The 14,199-nt window shown below is 41.4% G+C and overlaps 1 protein-coding gene across 1 annotated transcript in view; it reads right to left on the bottom strand.

Annotated features, from left to right (window-relative positions):
• The window catches only part of bach2b (BACH transcriptional regulator 2b), a 94,522-nt gene extending 81,950 nt beyond the window's left edge, over nt 1-12,572 (bottom strand). Inside the window, exon 1 of the mRNA XM_015011345.2 lies at nt 12,040-12,572. The gene's annotated coding sequence lies outside the window, so the exon portion shown is untranslated. The remainder of the gene's footprint in view (nt 1-12,039) is intronic.
• Nucleotides 12,573-14,199: the final 1,627 nt, after the last annotated feature.

The following is a 14,199-nucleotide window of genomic DNA, read 5'->3' as shown; positions in this document are numbered from 1 at the left end:
TAAGTGAAAAGAAAATTCTGTAAAGATATAATAATTAAGACAAAAGTTGATTAAAAACAGAAGGTAGCAACCTAACATGATCAATATAAATTCCAGGTTGCTCTAGAAAAGTCACATTTTTAATATTTTTAAAAATTCACACAAAAGTTGCAGATTTTCTTCTTGTTCTACAAATAAACCTAATTTTTTAAATGTATAGGAACATTTTCGTCGATTAGCCTTAACTTCACTTGCATTTCATTTACTTCCATAGAAATCCCCAAAGGAGAATTTAGTACTTTTTTAGTGATCGCATGTTGTGATTAATTTGACAAGTGTCAGAAAAACACTTTAAGATTATTAATAACAGTGTTGTGGTACTCGAAGTTGGTCTTGGTCTCGAGACCGGTCTTAAGACCATTTTTTGATGGTCTTGGTCTCGACCGCATTTGGTCTCGGTCTTGTCTCGGTCTCGGGCTCTGAGGACTCGGCATTTTATTTCAAGACCAGTCGAGACCGCAACTGTGAAAATATCACTAAACGTACAGCATGAGCATACTGTCCACTTTATTTGTTAACATCTTTGTTTTCAGTGGATGCAAAACGCACCGATTAAAATCCAAGCAATTATGTGTTTCTGTTACTCCTTCCTACCCCTCCTCCCCTCCTCACCTTTCACTCGCGGGTGGCGCTCCAGGACATGCGCTGTGGTTTTCTCTCAGTGGCAAAAAATGTTTGTCTAATCGTCAGTTATATAATAGCGCTGCATAAATAGTAAGAAATCCGATGGCCACAGCTAACTCAACATCGCTTCGCTTTCACAGACAGTGGGGACAACGTCTAACTTTTTTCGTCACTTAGAAAAGTAGCTCAAAGAAAGGTAAGCTCCATTAACGTTTTGTTAGCAAAGCTAGTTGTACAGAAACACATAAGAATTTGTGATGAAAAATAGTCACTCACTGCCTGAATTATTGTGCGGAGGTGTTGACTGACTTGTCGCATATATGGGACAACGCTATGTCCAAAAGTCTGCAATTTAGTGATGTGACATTCAGAAACAGTCGATTCTTCTCCACGGCTCTTTACTTATTAGATAGGACTGGAGTGTCACTCACTGAGAGCTGTTGTTCTATCAGATTACCATACGCTGTCAGAATAGCAAACATGCAGTGAGTACCATGCCTGCGCATGCGCATTAAGAAGTCCGACCGTCAGAGGAGTTGTCAGTTCACCATACGCAGCAAGTTATGACGAAAATAAGTCATTACACACCTGGGAAACAATCAACGGGGAGGACGCAGAGACAGACTCACAGGACTACACAGAAACTCAAAAATAAACACACAGAAACACGGAACATGACAGTCATGGTTTCAAAGTGTATTTAAAGCAGGGTCTGGCTGCAGCTGGAGTCAACTACAACACACACCCGTGTAAAACTCACTTAACCGCTAAGTCAGGATGCCATACAACTGTTAATAACAAAGTGTATGACGATCTACGTCATGATTCTATGTTGTTGATTAAATGAAATCTTATGGTAATGACGTGTCTGACAGATATAGCCGGTGTTCTATCAGATAGCCATACACTGTCAGAATAGCATACATGCAGTGAGTACCATGCCAACGCATGCGCCTTAAGAAGTCAGCGTAGTTGTCAGTATACGCAACAAGTTATGACGAAAATAAGTAATTAAATTGTTTATAATATGACATAATATGATAACTAGATAGATATACATGCGTTGTCGTGGTTTCAAAGTGTGTTTAAAGCAGGTCTGGCTGCAGCTGGATGCCATACAACTATTAATAACTGTTAATAATGATCTACGTCATGATTCTATGTTGCTGATTAAATAAAATCATATGGTAATGACAGCGTATGCATGTCTGAGCTAAGCGTACAACTATCTGACAACGTATGCTGATCTGACAGAACACTGTGAGTTCGTGTTAAGCGTATGACGATCTGACCTGACAGAACACCCGTTCTTTGTTCTTGTAATGCTCTGTGTACACTGCATCATTATTTAATTTAATTATGTACGTTGATATTTAAATTAACAAATAACTAAAACACAAGAACGAAAGAGCACGCAGAGCATGCACATTGCTCTTTGATTGTTTTTGTTCAAAGTGGCAGCTGTAATGTCTGCCATGGTGTCAGACTACCTGGCTTCATGTACTGGGATAGAGAGTGAAAACAGTCAGGATGAGTGCCTTCTGCTTGGTTAATTCTTGCTTGTTGCTCCTTGGTCAGTGTTCATAGTTGAGCGTTATTTACCGTCAGGGCATTGCCTCAATTTCTATGTTTAATGGTGCAGACGGTGGTGGTTTCTTACATGAGCAATATGGGCAAATGCCCAGGGTGTTATGTTTTTAGGGATGACACGAGACCATCACACATTGTAGCACAGAAATGGAATATTTAACATTGGTAAAATGTATTAAGTATTTAACATCTAGGTGTTTTTATGGGAATATGGATCTTTCAGATTATTTTGAGAAGCAATTTTGATAATATTTTACATTTTATTGTGTCATGTAGCTGTAGCTGGTCTTTGTCTTGACTCGGTCTCGACTTCCCTCGGTCTTGGTCTTGACTTGGTCTCGGACCCTAAAAGTCTTGGTCTTGTCTCGGTCTCGATACACTCTGGTCTTGGTCTTGTCTTGGTCTCAGGTTAGGTGGTCTTGAACACAACACTGATTAATAAACTTTGGTCAGGATCTCTGATAAATAGCCTATTTCCTCATTCTTCTAATTTTATTCCACAAAACCATTTAGTTATGAACTAAATGGTTCATAACTATCCAGCAGCGATATATATATAGGAAAATTGCTTTCACACACTGCCTTTTTATAATCATCTTTAAGTCAGTTTTTTTATGGCATTATGTCAATATGACATCCCACCGTAAATTATATACATTTAAATGTGTACTAAGATTTCTCTGTTCATGTCTATCATTAAAAGTCAATATGCTAAATCATGTTTATTTTTTTAACATTCAAACTGTTCAGTTTCCGTGAATAAAAACAACTATGTGCCCCAAACATCCTATTAGTCAATAAGTATAATCTTCTGAGTCATTTGTGTTAAAATTATATCTTGGAAATGAGCAAAAATATCACTGTGGAAAACTTATTTTTAAATAAACAAAACATCTGATAGTCTCCTGCAAGATGGATGCAATTTATTATCTAAAGTTAGTCAGACGTGCATGTTCCACAGCATGACACACTGATCTGATCTACTTTTCCAGTCTGATGACATCTTCAGTCATAGTCCAGCCATGTTTGAATATGTGCTGTTATTAATGTTGCATCTTTAGCTGTTAAATTTACTGTAATTTTTTTCTTCCTATCTGTCTCTACGTTGATGCTGTGTTGTACCTGTCTGCTGATGAACTCATGTGATCTATCAGAGTTCAGACAGATAACCTTACTGTAAAATTCCCTCTCTGGCTCTTTACCAGCTGTTTCATCCATTTCATCATTAATTACTAAAATAGGCACACTGTGTTCTTTCTGTGCACCGTAAACATCATGTGTTGACTGTTAAGTTTATATTGCAGAACACTCAAATCCAGTAAACATCAGACATTAGGTTGTGGGCAAACATAGTTTCACATCTAAAATAAAATAGGTCTATAAGAGATCAGCTCCTCGTTAATCTGCTGAACAGGAAGGCTGTTGTGACTTTCCTTAACCAGTAAACACATTTCACGGAGGAGAAGCTGCCTTAGTCTCTGACATTGTTGTTAGATCATGAGATTGAATTTTAATGTTTCTCAGCCGATAAACAATAGAGTTGATCACAGCTACACATGTTTGCACCACTTCCATCACAGGAGGTGAGCAGGTTACTATTAATATGATTTAGACATAGCCTGGAGTTTTAATGTCTCTCTGGTGAACAACGCACCTTACAAGCCTAAATTTCCACAGCTGATAAAAAATGAATAAATACATTTTGAAATATTCAGTCAATGGCTCATTCAGAATCCAGTCTAATTCAAGCACATTTTCAGCCATTTCAATTATGTTGATGTAATGATAAATACTGAAATTTGAATTTCACATTGTCACAATTTGAAATCCAATGTTTTGCTTTAAATACAAAAGTTTATTTTGTAATAACTACAAAATGCTTCATGTCTCTATTAGTTTACTTCTGTAATATCTATGCTGCCTGAGAAAACTGTGATTCCTTATTCTAATTTAACTGTAGCTCTTGGAGAACTTTAATGAAGTTCTCCAACACTTTTAATCAGCTAAATATGAAAAAGAAAATTATAATTATTCCATGTAGAGATTTGTTGAGGCTTGCTAACAGTGTTATCTAAGGCAAAACAACTAGAAAATATTTTCCTTTCATTCCAAACAGAATCCTTGTAGCCATATTTACCCCTTGTGCACACAAACTGGTGAGTGCTCGCCAGTTTGTGAGCACTCACAAACTGTAAGATACAGAGTGTCTTACCTCTGAACACTACAATGATTTAGGAGGAGAAGAAGAAGCTGAAGCCCTGCACCCCAGCTGGCCAGTCATCAAATTATATACACACATACATACACACACACACCCTCTTCCATATACCTACATACCAACATACGTAAGCCCATATGATGGCTTACATAGACATGACATAAGCAGACGTTACCAACATTTAACTGTACATTTGACATTTACATATTGAGTGATATTTGGATTTGGCTGCAAAGCTCCAATAATAATGAAATAAATAAATAAGTAATAATAAAAAGTATCAATACAAAAATATGCTCAAAAGAATAATGGGAGTTTAGTAGCCTTTTGGCATAAGGCAGTGGTTCCCAAACTTTTTCTCATGGGCCCTCCCAGTGGTTTCCAAACTATTTCTGGGCCCCCCTTATGGATTACAAATAGCTGTCTGATTGAACGATATGTGTGAGCGAAGGGGGTGGGGGGTGGAATCTTAGAGACTCCCTGTTATACTCAGCCCCGGCTCCAGACGAACAAGTGGGGGCGTGGGGGAATCAGCTTTTTTCAGGGCAAAATGAATGAACATAGACAACAACACCAGTAGCCTACAAGCTACTTGTTAACAAGCTTAAGGTGCTGTATTGATATTAGCTAGTCATCTTTTAGCTAACTTTACCTGCATCCAACAGCTTTACTCAACTCAGTCTGTTAGTTTGGGGGAAAACTGTGAAAAGTTCTTTGCGTTTTGCTGGTTTGCTGCCATAATTCTAACACACACCTGCGTAGCTCTGCACAGCAACAGCAGGTCTGCTTCACTGCCGCACAGGTCTAAACCCAACGCTAGCGTCGTAGCGCTCATGTTGTGTTTAAAGGAAGCTCGGAAAACAGGTTACGACATGTTAACAATGGATTAAACAGTTTTAACTGCTGATAAAAGTGACAGAGGACACGGATATGGGAAGTGCGGAAGCCTCTACTGCATCAAATTGACATAGGAATAACAGAAAGTTGGACATTCTAATGTAAAAACCCAGCGCATACAGCGTTCATGTTTCCATCCATCCATTTTCTTGGATGGATGGACCCCTCCTGTCCCTTATTGGGGTCAGGAGGGGTGCTGGTGCCTATCTCCAGCTAACGTTCTGGGCGAGAGGTGGGGTACACCCTGGACAGGTCGCCAGTCTGTCGCAGGGCAACACAGAGACAAACAACCATGCGCACACACACTCATACCTAGGGGCAATTTGGAGAGGCCAATTAACCTGACATGTTTTTGGACTGTGGGAGGAAACCAGAGTACTCAGAGAAAACCCACACATGCACAGGGAGAACATGCGAACTCCATGCAGAAAGACCGGGGCCGGGAATCAAACCCAGAACCTTCTTGTTGCAAGGCAACAGCTCTACCAACTGCTCCACTGTGCAGCCCGCGTTCACGTTTTTTTTTTTTTTTGTTTGTTTGTTTTTTCCCATCCAGACAGCTTCCCGCACCCCCTCTGCAATAGCACGGCGCCCCCTCTAGGGGACGCGCCCCACAACCTCTGGCATAAGGGATGAAGCTGTTGTGGAATCTGGTTGTTCTGCATCTGAACCTTTACCCAGAGGGCAGGGAGAACAAACCATGCTGAGGATAGAAGGGTCCTCAGCATGGTTGGCCGAGCCCTGGACGGCAGCGAATGCCAGCAGTGTCAAGGATGGAAGGAAGCTCAGTCCCAATCATTCTCTCTATGCATTGTCAGTCAGAGGTGTTACATGCTCCAATCCAGACTGACACATATATACATACACACACACATATTTTCACACACATAGTTACATAAACATACAGGTATATATCTATACATGTACAAATATGTGGGCTTCTGAAACCAACTAATCACAAGAGAAATCAGAACAGTCCTTCATGTTGTTATTTTCCAGTCCAGTATGTTCTGGCTGAGCATGTGGCTGCACCAGGATCAGAAGAACACAGGACCAACCATCTCCTTCACCTTGACATGATTGAGTAAAATCCAGTAAAATCAGAAAAGCCCGCTGCAGTTAATGATATCTGGGAAGGATCCCTCGTGACTACTTGAAGATCTTGAGTCACTTTGACAAAAACCTCTTTTACAGTGTTTGAATTCCTCAGCTATTAGGATCAGATGTGCATAATTAAATTAGCTCAGTATGGACCTGAACTTACTGAGATGCATGGGAGAGTTGAGAAGGTCATGCTCTCCACTTGAGGTAGAGCAACAAGCTTATGAGACAATCAGGCAGGTTTGATGGAACCATTAAGATAATTTACACAAGTTGAATATCTCTGAGACACAAAGAGAGCAAAACAACAAGCAAACAAAACAGAGCAAGAAGAAATCTGCCTGCTTCTTTGCAAGTATTTGAGCTGAGCTGCAAACAGAAAGGCAAGACCATATAGCTGCAGACTGGAGAGACGTGGACCCGCCCGGGACACTGCAATCTGATTTTATATGTCCAGCAAAAACACCACTGGAGGTGGCAGGAGAAGATAAAGCAGCCACAACATGACGAAGTGAGGAAGGGACAGCTGTACTGAACCAAGAAGGGAGGGAAACAATAGCTCCTGTTGTAAAGTGCTGAATCTGACGATCCACTCAACAGTCCTGCTCCATCCTCACACGTCTGACATGCCTTCATGCTGACGTGGAGCAGTTAGGGGAATACACCCCCGACCTCCCACCCCACCACCCACCTCTTTTTCCAGGCTGAGGAACTGATTTGGGATGTTGAGCGTAAGTTGATAAGCATCCCACAGATATAAATACACAGAAAAAAAGGAAAATCAGTGCTTGAATTTGCAACTTTTTCTAGAAGGTTCTCTCAGTCAGGTTAGTCACATTTTGCTCCTTTTAAAATAAAAAGTAACTTAATAAAATGATTCACCCTTAGAGACTATATTGTTTTGTTGTGAGTAGCATCTGCAATCAGGAGATATCACTCAGTCACATCTACTCCAGCTGCAATTTCATGAGTCATTAACCCATTAGTGCTTGGTTACTTCTGAACACAAGGAGCTTCTTCACTCATTATGGTTTTAATTTGAAACATAAAACATGAATCACCCGGCTCAGCAGATAACTGAAAGGGGTGGAGAGTTGGGGCCTGGTGGAGGGCTGGAGTTTAACCCTGAATGCTACAGTTCAGCATGCACAGACTGAAAAAAGTGGTGGGTCAGCAGGGTTGCTTAGAAGATTGCTATTGCCTTGTGGGATTTCTGCTCTAGCTGCCAGCCCTGAGGGACTCGTTATGCTAGGATCCCCCAAAAAACTCCCTCAGACTGAGAAATGTTCCCAAACCAAGCTCCAGTTAATGGATGGAGCTTACATAATAGTAGTGGACAAGTCCAAACCTGTTATTCATCTGTTTTAAAGGATGTACGGTCTGTTGTTTTGTTTTTTTCACGTAGATGAGTGGAGAAAAAAGAGGAAGTTCTTCAGGTTAAAGAACATGTTTAATTCTGTTTATTTTGTGAAATAAAAACTCTCAAACAGATAGACATGTAACTTCCAGCTATAAAAGTCATATTTTGCTTTCCAAGGTTTACAACAAATATGATTAATTTTTTCAAATTCCTGTTAGTGATTAAACAGAGTGAAGTCATTCTCTGAATTCCCTCATAGGAAAATAAAATTACTGAGTGAAAAAAAAAATCACTTCTAAAGGATCTTTAACAGTTTGTATTTTTAATGTTTCATTGTAAATTAATTACTTTAGTTGCAAGTGCAGCTTTTTAACTAGTTGAATAAAACATTTCTGAATGTGTAAAATATTGTGTCAGCATATAAAATCTATTGGAGAAGTTTCATAGAACAAACGGAACATGGAAGTGTTTTTTGTGAAATGTAAGTCTTGAGTTTTACATTTCCTGTCTTGTTTCCACCAACATTCCACATACTGCTAAAGTTTTCATGTATCTTTGTAAAGCCTTGCACACAATCCCCAACAAAACTATAAAGCTACGAATAAAGTTTTGTACTGAGGCACAATCTTGTCTTTTGTTGTAATTTTTCCTGTAACTAGATATTTTTGGAGGGTAACAGAGCAACTTCAGATCATTTTTGTCCAGATTCCAGGACAGATCACCTGATTGGACAAAGCAATGGATTACAGAATTATATAGGGGGCAAAACAAGAGATTCAAGGTGAGTGAAGCAATAACTCAGCAACAATTCAATGCAACTGGTGAATTTTGTTCTGTAAAAGCACACAGTGCCTTTTGTTTCAAACTACTACAATTGGGTTGGTATTTAAAGATTTTAAGATTTGCTTTGCATAGAATAGACAGTGAGCTGTGGAAAGTCAGATTCAATGATTGGAAATCGGATGTTCCACTCATAAAGAGCTGCAGACAGAGCCATCCAGAGCTGGTCCTGCTCTGGAGAACTAAGATAAGATAAGATAAGATAAGATAAGATATGATATGATATTCCTTTATTAATCCCGCAGTGGGGAAATTTACATTGTTACAGCAGTACAGAGGACAGAGCAGAACCAATATAAAAATCTATATATACAAAAAAATACAAGTGAATATAGAAATACTGAAACAGTATTGTATGAAATATAAATAAATAAATTCCAGGTTTATTGCTTGTAATGGAGAGTAGTGAACTACTGAGAGCATCGGGTGTTGTGCAGTCTGACGGCAGCCGGAAGAAAGGACCTGCGGTATCTTTCCTTCATGCACTTAGGGTGCCGCAGCCAGGCACTAAAGGAGCTGCTCAGTGCTGTCAGAGAGTGGTGCATGGGGTACTCCAGCATGCGCTGAAGCTTAGTCCTCATTCTCCTGTCTGCCACCACCTCCACTGGGTCAACATGACACCCCAGGACAGAGCTGGATTTCCTGAGGATCTTGTTCAGTCTCTTCCTGTCAGCACTGGAGATGCTGCTGCCCCAACAGACCACTCCGTAAAAGATGGTTGATTCCACCACAGCATCAAAGAAGGTCCTGAGAAGAGCCACCCGCACACCGAAGGACCTGAGTCTCCTCAGGAAATGTAGTCTGCTCAGTGCTTTCTTGTAGAGGGCAACTGTGTGGTCAGTCCAGTCCAGCTTGTTGTTAAGGTGAACACCCAGGTACTTGTAGGACCTCATGATCTCAATGTTCATTCCCTGAATGTTCACTGGCACAGAAGGAGAGTGTTTGGACCTGTGGAAGTCCACCACAAGTTCTTTTGGTTTTCCTAAATTAAAGATTTAAACTAAAGTTTTTAACTAACAGGTATTTTATGATGACCTGAAGCTGAATCCATGAATGATTTTAACATGTTATTAACTCTGAATCTGACAGTACTGCGTGTAATTGAATGAATTTTCACTGAACTAAAGATACAGAATTGGCTTTGAGTTGGATCAGTTTGTTCCTGTGTTTAGAATTTCCTAAATTGAATGGGCAAAAAGTACAAAAATATTATTTTTGTAGATTAAGTACAATAATGATCAGTCAGCATGAATATGTCTAATTACCCACATACGGACATTATAGTAATGTTAATATAAAAAATAACTCATTTGGTAAATATGTTTGTCATTTATTCAGTTTCTTCTATATAAACCAGAAACAGAGCAACAGGCTATGACTGACATTTAAACCTGCCTGAGTCACTTCGGGTAACAGAGCTGGATGGGCTCTGCTTGGGAGAGAAGAAAGGAGCAGGGGGCTACTGTAAAGAACAAAGGACTCGGTGCGTGAAACTGCGCATGAGCCTTGCCGCCACGCACGTGCTGCAAAGCCAGCTCCATGTCAGTAAAGTTTTTCTACGTCAGCTGCCTTTTAAAAATGACACTAATTACATCCTTATTAGCCCGTCCCACGCAACAGAAGGTGGAATCTAAATGGAGAAAGGACGGAGCAGAGATACGGGGAGTGATGAAAGGAGGATGAGGATGAGGAGGATGGTGGGCGATGATGCCCCCCACCTTCCCTCCTCCCCCTCTCGCCACTAATGTTGCATCAGCATTATAGCAGACAAAGGATGCCGAGGATGTCACCGCTGGTGGCGGTGCTGTATCATAGCTTCACCCCGGTCCTTCATCACGTCCACTGCTCTGCTGCAGGAGTCCACACGGTCAGACAGCAGTGGGACCGATGTCCCACTAAAACCAGCGAGGACACTGCATTGCCGCCAGAGACATCCACACACGGTCCGCGCGCACACACATGCATGTTCAACCCTAACAAAGTGAACAAAGCTGTCACAGTCCACTTAACATCTGAACTTAGTCGAATAATATATTCCTATGTGCGTTCTTGTTATTATTTAATGTATGTCTCTATTTTATATTTAGTCATATTTAAATTACTTACAATATTACATTTATGTACATGTATATATATTTTGAATATAAATTTTATATTGCTTATGCTTACATTTGTATTTACCAATATTTAACACTTGGATGGATATAAGCACTTTCCCCTTGGGGATCAGAAAATATTCCATTCTAAAACAAAAGGAAGCCACACGCGGTTCGAGATTTCAACCTATGGAGTGTATGAACGAGGAGATCTCACACAGAACTGCTTAGTACAAGGAATCTTCCAAAACACTGTAGAAATGATCAATTATGTGCGTCTTGCTACCCAGCACGTTCCCCTCTCCATCCCTGACAACATGATGAGGCTGACGGGGGGACTGACGAAGCCACACTGCAGCATCCACTCACATGACAATGCAAGACGGGCGCATATTTTTGACAGTCACGGCTTGTAGCTGCCTTAGAAAGAGCCGCTTCTTAGGCTGCTTGTGGACAGCCGTGGGCGTCGCGACCTGCTCCAGATCTGCTTCACATCAAAGGAAACGCAGCAGAGAAAACGAGGCTCCAAAACGACCCAGTCGAGAGAAACGATTGAAATGAGTCGGTCGGAGCAAACAAGGCTCGCCCTTACGCAGCAAATATAGCTTTCAGTCTACACACTGAGATGTGTGAGAGCGCGCGCGCGCGTGTGTGTGTGGGTGTGTGTGCGTGTGACCGTACTAGAAAGAGGTGGAGAACGTTAAATGCACGTCCTTTTTAAAAATACAAATGCAAAAGAATAATACTAAATTAGTGTGTGGGTGAACTTAAACGTTTATTAAGTGAGAGGGGGTGGAGGGCTAGTGACGCTGCACGGCCTGGGTGGAAGTATTCCGCTGCCAGGAGCACTGATCTGGGATCACCAGCGCATCTACTTCTCTAAAACAGAGGAAAAACGGCCGCCGAGCTCAAGGAGGATTGACTCAAAGCATAACAGGATGTGGTACCGAGTTGTGTTTCACTCCTGAACCCGCGTTCACACCCCTACACATTACACCCTTCAATATTCGCACCGCACGCCAACCTTTCAATATTCGTGCGTGTGGTTTCCCTCTTCTACTTTTTCTGATTCTATAAGTGACTTTTTAGTCCACAAAACTCAACGAAAACTCGCGTGGTTCGAGGCCACGTCTCTGACACTTATGCAAGTTTGCAACTCGGTCTTGGCAGCATCAACAATACATTCTGAGGCAGAGATTCTGAGGAGGCTGGTACATAAAAACCGGAGGCACACAAGGCAGAAAAAACGTGAATAAACGTGCATGCCAGCTTACCTTTTACTTTCTATTTCTCTCGTTTTCCAGCCCTTTTGTCTGTTTCCCATATAAGTTCTTTCACATGATGGCTCGCTTTGTCGTTTCCTCAAAGCTTCCCGACTGCAGAAGGTGAGTCCCTTCCAGTCGCCGCAACTAGCGTGTTTTTTTTCTTTGCTCGATTACGCGAACGACGTAAAAAAAAAAAAAACAACCCAGTCTGTAATTCTACGGTCTGTTGTTGACGTGCGCGCGCGTGCGCGCCTGCAGCAATGTGCGCCTTGTGATCCTTCGCGGCTTGCCGCTCCGTCTCCGCTGTTTGTTACTCTCAACTGGAACGCCTACTCTCAGTGGCTACATTGTTGACATTCGGCCGCTGACGTCACTCCACTCCCTCATTCACAACATCGTAGGCGCGCGCTGCTTTGCGTTGCTGTGGGCGGGAAGCGCGCGCGTACTCAGTGGAACGGACGGATGGAGTTTCGAGAATCGCCCCGCTAGCCGCTAGCTTAAATCCCACCCCTCATTCGTCAGCGCGACCCCCTCTCCGGTCCCTCACTGCCTCCTCCAATCTCAGTAACTTCCCCTCCTCTTTGGGTGCACACAGCGGGAACGTGACGGTAAACGATGACACAATGCATTTTTCTCTGTGCCTGTAATAGGAGTTTGCACAAGTCTACATTTTAGTATTATGATTTAAAACACTATCTCAAAGCTTTAAGTTTTATCTCACAATAAAGAACATTTAATTGTGAGATAACAGTATTACAGTTAATTCTGTCACATCTAGGGTGACAGTTACCCTAAATGTGAGATAGAATTAATTAATTAATTTTTGTTGATGGTAAACAACGACTTGAGCATCAGTTTTGTAATTTATTATAATCCTTGCATACTGATGTACCAGAATAAATAGCAATTAATTTAAGAGTTCAACTTAAAAATAAGCAACTGTATGACTGCATTTAAAAAATCTTCAGCATGTCAGTGTACTGCTACAAATAGAAAGACACATTATGCTCAAACATAGAGTAACTTCTTTAACAGATCTGTCTGTTGAGGTCTTCAATAGCATTACCCCATCCATCCATCCATCCATCCATCCATCCATCCATCCATCCATTTTCTTTCGCTTCATCCGGGATCGGGTCGCGGGGGCAGCAGCTTCAGAAGGGAGGCCCAGACTTCTCTCTCCCCAACCACTTCTTCCAGCTCCTCCGGGGGAATCCCAAGGCGTTCCCAGGCCAGCTGAGAGACATAGTCCCTCCAGTGTCGTGGGTCTTCCCCGGCGCCTCCTCCTGGTGGGACGTGCCCGGAACACTTCACCAGGGAGGTGTCCAGGAGGCATCCTGACCAGATGCCCGAGCCACCTCAACTGGCTCCTCTCAACGTTATCATTATCACGATAAGCATTTATCTCAGTACTATAGAAATACTCCATAACAGTTTCAAATCTTGATAGATAGTACAATAGCACATTCCTTTGTAATAAGGAGAAAAACATAACCTTAACAATATTTCTACTGCCATAAGGAAAAACCAACAAGCATAGGCCAAATCAACATCCGTCTATAAGGATTATTTCATCCTGAGACTGTTTTTGGTTTTGTTGAGTGTAAACATAGATCTGGTTCTTCTAGAAGCATGCATTTTTATTTCATACTTCTGGTAATGTGTCTGTGGTGATCAACTACCGTCAACAGGGTAGATTGCTACAGGTTCTGGTAGTTTCTGTTCTCATTTTCAGTTTCAGTCTCGGTCCTTTTGTTAGCGTTTACTTGTCTTATTATTCACCACATTAGCAGCTAATGCCTTTCCAACTAAACAGAGGAGTAATGGAGGAGGTGTGCTGCTCATTTCATTACTTAGGAGTCAATGGAGCTACCTGCTGGGGGACATCCTTATAATTTTAATTCATGTTTATAATTTAAGGAGTGTTGCTGACTCTGCACACGGAAACGCATCTTGACGGATTCTGGCATCCTTCGTCATTTCCTTTTCATCTGGGTGATAGGTCAAAGTACCTCCTCAAATAAAGAGTCACACAGGCTCATCTCTTGACTGTGTTTTCATGTCAACAGTTTTAAACTTCCAGCAGCAGCAGGCGAGCGACTGAGAGAAGAGAGGGACTGACTGTCCATGTTTTTGCTATCTGAAGAAGAGAACAACTTGGGCTCATTT

This window comes from Poecilia mexicana, unplaced genomic scaffold (assembly GCF_051168715.1).
Source record: "Poecilia mexicana isolate PSO_F unplaced genomic scaffold, ASM5116871v1 scaffold_21, whole genome shotgun sequence".
In the NCBI taxonomy this organism is placed as follows: domain Eukaryota; kingdom Metazoa; phylum Chordata; class Actinopteri; order Cyprinodontiformes; family Poeciliidae; genus Poecilia; species Poecilia mexicana.
The sequence above is the reverse complement of the archived record's forward strand: the minus strand, read 5'-3'. Positions and strand labels throughout refer to the sequence as shown.